Source organism: Myotis davidii, unplaced genomic scaffold (genome assembly GCF_000327345.1).
Source record: "Myotis davidii unplaced genomic scaffold, ASM32734v1 scaffold1712, whole genome shotgun sequence".
NCBI lineage: Eukaryota > Metazoa > Chordata > Mammalia > Chiroptera > Vespertilionidae > Myotis > Myotis davidii.
Window position 1 is genome coordinate 62,429 of NW_006283908.1, and position 4,490 is coordinate 66,918.

Below are 4,490 nucleotides of genomic sequence, written 5' to 3' on the forward strand. Positions count from 1 at the left end.
ATTTTCTCTGATTCTAAAGAAAAAGAAAAGATGTATGGACTCTACTTAATTTTTGTTTACTTGAAATTTTTATGCATTTCCTAACCTGCCTCTTCTAAAAGGGGCAGTAGAAGAGAGAGGTTAAAATAGATGAAAGACTTATGGAGTTGGATAAATAATTAATGGCCTGGAGCGATTGCGCTGTCTAAGCCCCACTGCCCAGGGCTGCACACAGGGCCCAGATGGCAGCTCGCACTGTCCGCCCTGCCTGCAGTATGCAAATTAGCTGCCATCTTCATTGGCAGCTAATTTGCAGATCTCACTGATTAGCCAATGGGAGGCATAGTGAAGATACAGTCAATTACCATCTTTGTCTATTATTAGATAGGATACACTCTATTTGCTAATATTTTAAATCTACTTTAATGACAGACATTGGTCTGTACCAGGTAGTTTTCTTTTTTGCTACTTTTTTGTTTGGTTTTGGTATCAGGGTAATTCTAGCTTTATCAAAAGAATTTGGAAGTGTTCGCTCCTCTTCAGTTTTTCTGGAAAAGACTGTTTAAAACCAATGTTAATTCTTTCAATGTTTGGTGAAAACACCTGAGTCAAAAGATTGCATTTTGGGGAATTTTAAAAAAGAAAATGTTTTCCTGCTCGGCCAGCTTGGCTCAGTGATTCAGGGTTGACCTATGAACCAGGAGATTGAGGTTTGATTTTGATCAGGGCACATACCTGGGTTGAGGGCCCAATCCTCAGTTGGGGCCATGCAAGAGACAGCCAATCAGTGATTCTTTCTCATCATTGATGTTTCTATCTATCTTGCCCTCTCCCTTCCTCTTTATAATCAAAACATATTTTAAAAATGGTTTCCTTAACAGTTATAAGGCTAATCAAACTGTATTTCATATTGAATGAATTTTGGTTGTATTTTTTTGAGGAATTTTTTCATTTAATATAAGTAGTCAGCCTAATGTGTGTGGAGTTGTTTGTAGTGTTATATTATTAGTGTTTTATATATGCAAGATTTGTAGTGATATTTCCTGCTTTATTCCTGATATTGGTAAATTGTGTTTTCTTTCTTTTTTTATTTGTTCTTGTTATATATTTGTCAATTTTATTGGTCTTTTCAAGGAATCAGCTTATTTCATTGATTTTTTCCCTATTGCTTTTCTGTTTTCAACTTCACTGATTTCTGCTCTGTTTTTTTTTTCTTCTGCCTGCTTTGGTTCTAGGTCACTCTTCTGGTCCTTGAGGTGGGAGCTTCGATGATTGATTTCAGACTTTTCGTCTTTTTCTAATGTATACATTTAGTGCCATAAATCTGCTTTTCCATATTACTTTGACTGTATCTTATATGTTTTGATATATTGTATTTTTATTCTCATTCTGTTTAATATATACTTTTAGATTTCCTTGAGATTCTTTGGCTCATGAATTATTGAGAAGTGAATTATTGGTTTCCAAGTGTTTGCATATTATCCTGTTACCTTTCTGTTACTGATTCTACTTTGATTCCTTTGTGGTTGGAGAATAAACTCCATATGATTTCAATTTCTTTAAATATATTGGGGTTTGTTCATGGTCTACAATCTATTCTATCTTGACATATGTTCCATGGTCACTTGAAAAGAATCTTTGTACTGCGGTGGTGGGTGATGTATTCTATGACTGTTGTTTACATCCCCCCAACGGCTGATGGTGTTATGAACTTTCCTATATTCTTTCTGTCTAATTCTTCTGTTTATTGTTAATAGAAGAGTGTTGCCGTGTCCAACTGTAATTTTCACTTTTTCTGTTTCTTCTTTCAGTTTTATGTATTTTCTGTTTCTTCTTTCAGGTTTTGCTTTATGTATTTTTCACCTCTGTTGCAAATCAGCATTTAGGATCACTTTGTATTTTTGGTGAATTCACCCTTTTATCATTATGCAATGCCCCTCTCTGCCTCCAGTAATTTTCTTTGCTCTAGCATCTACTTTATTTGATATAAATATAACCACTACTTTTTCTTTATTAATGTTTTATATATATATATATATATCCTTTTACTTCCAACATCCCAATATCATTATATTTTGAGTTTTTACCTCTAGTTGGGTCATGTTTTTTTTATTTTTTATTTTATTTTTTTATTGTCTAAAGTTTTTTTTAAGCCATGTTCTAGTCAGGTTCTCTTGCCATGTTCTATCCAGGTTCTGTAGCCAGGTTCTGTCTCTAGGTTCTTCAGCCAGGTTGTCTCGCTAGGTTGATAATGCTCTCCAGTTCCATCCATGCTGTTGCAAATGGTAAAAGTTCCTTTTTTTTTTTTTATAGTGGCGTAGTATTCCATTGTGTAGGTGTACCACAGTTTTTTAATCCACTCATCTGTTGATGGGTGGGTCATTTTTTAATCTACTCTGCCAGTCTCTGTATTTTAATTGGCATATATAGATCATTTACATTTAAGGTAATTATTAATATGTTAGGGCTTAAGTCTGCCATTTAATTTTTTTGTTTTCTGTTTGTTCTTTCTGTGTTAATTTCTCTGTTTCTTTGTCCTACCTTTCTTTGTCCTACCTTCCTTTGGGTTACTTGAACATTTTTTAGAATTCCATTGGGATTTATCTGTAGTGTGTGAGGGTGTATCTCCTTATATAACTTTTTTAATGATTACTCTTGGTACATTTGTGTCTGTGTGTTGCCATTTTACCAGTTTGAGTGAAGCATAGAAACCTTACCTCCCTTTGCATCTTTTTACCCTCACCCATTTCGCAATACAGTTGTCTTAAATGTCCTCTACATAAATTCAGAACCACATTACTTTTCTAATGTTTGCTTCGACCTTCAAACATAATAGACAATTTAACAGGACAAAGAAAGTCTATTGTATTTACCCCTAGTTTTGCTTATTATGTTCTTCCTTCCTGATTTTCCAATATTACTTCACTTAAAAACTTCAATTAGCCATTCTTTCAAATTGGTTTCTTTGTACAAATTCTCTTAGTTTTCCTTCATCTAAGAATGTCTCAATTTCCTTTTTATTTCTGAGGGATATTTTCCCCAGAGGAGTTCACTATGCTTTTCTTTCATAACTTGAAAAATGTTGTGTTATTTTTTGTTGGCTTCCATGGTTTCTGATGAGAAATTTACTGTTTTCCTTTATTGATAAGATTCCGTTTCTCTCTCTGCTTTCAATAATTTTTTTCTTGTATTTCGTTTTCAGAAATTTCACTATGACACACCTTTGGGAATTTCTTTGGGTTTATCTCATTTGGGTTTTGAATCTGTAGGTTTATATCACTTACCAAATTTGAGACGTTTTCAGCCATAATTTCTGAGTACTTTTTCTTTTTTTAAAATCTTTTTAAATTGATTTCAGAGAGAGGGAGAGAGGGATAGAAACATCAATGATGAGAGGGAAGCATCAACCGGCTGCCTCCTGCACACCCCCTACTCAGGATGAAGCCCAAAACCCAGGCATGTGCCTTGATCAGGAATTGAACCATGACCTCCTGGTTCATGGGTCAACCCTCAACCACTGAACCACACTGAGCCAAGCTTTGATTACTTTTTCAACCACATTAGATCCTCTGTTGTTGTCCTATAAGTCCCTGAGTTTCTGTTCAATTAAAAAAACATTTTTAATAGATTTTATTTGGTAGGGGTTCCTTTTTTTCAAATTCTATTTTTGAATTACAGTTAACATTCAATATTATTTTGTATTAGTTTCGGGTTTACAGCATAGTTGTTAAACAATCATACACTCTACAACAAGCATGTCAAACTCACAGGCACGTGTCATAGGTTCGCCATCACTGGCCTAGCCTCTCCAAGTGCTATCTGCCCAGCTGTTCCACCAAAGCTTCCTGGGATAGAGTGTAAAAGCAGAAACCACCAGGGCTCACCCAAAATACACTCCTGGGACAGGGTGGCCTCCATGCAGGGACTCAAGCAAGTCAGTATCCTTTTTCCTGGCTTTTTCTACACAAACACACGTTTTAAAAAATGAAATTGGTATCATTCTGTTCAAGTTATTTTTTTTTTACTTAATACATTATAAGCATTTTGTGTTCTTAAACAGTTTTCAATACAGTTATTTTAATGCCTGCATTTTAGCCTGTGAATGTGCCATAATTTATTATTTATCCTATTCTATTACTGGACATTTAGATTGCTTTCAATTTCTCACTACTATAAATTTGCCACAGTAATATCCTTGTAGCTGAACCTTTGTCTGTATTTCTGATTATTTCCTTTCTGATAAGATTTCTAGAAGCGATCTAGGTCAAAAAGAGATGCTTTAAATGCATACTTCTATATGGCTTTCCAGAAAGAATATCCAGTTTACACTCTCAGGGTTTGAGAGTATTATTTTCCCAAATAGATGCCAACAGTGAAAATTATCATCTTTTCTAATTTCTTAGATGAAAAATGTATTAGTTGACCCTTTGTTAATTACTGGTGAGATAGAATATTCCTCTCTTTATTATGATGTCTATTTCATTTGTGCAGAAACAAATAATTCTTAATTT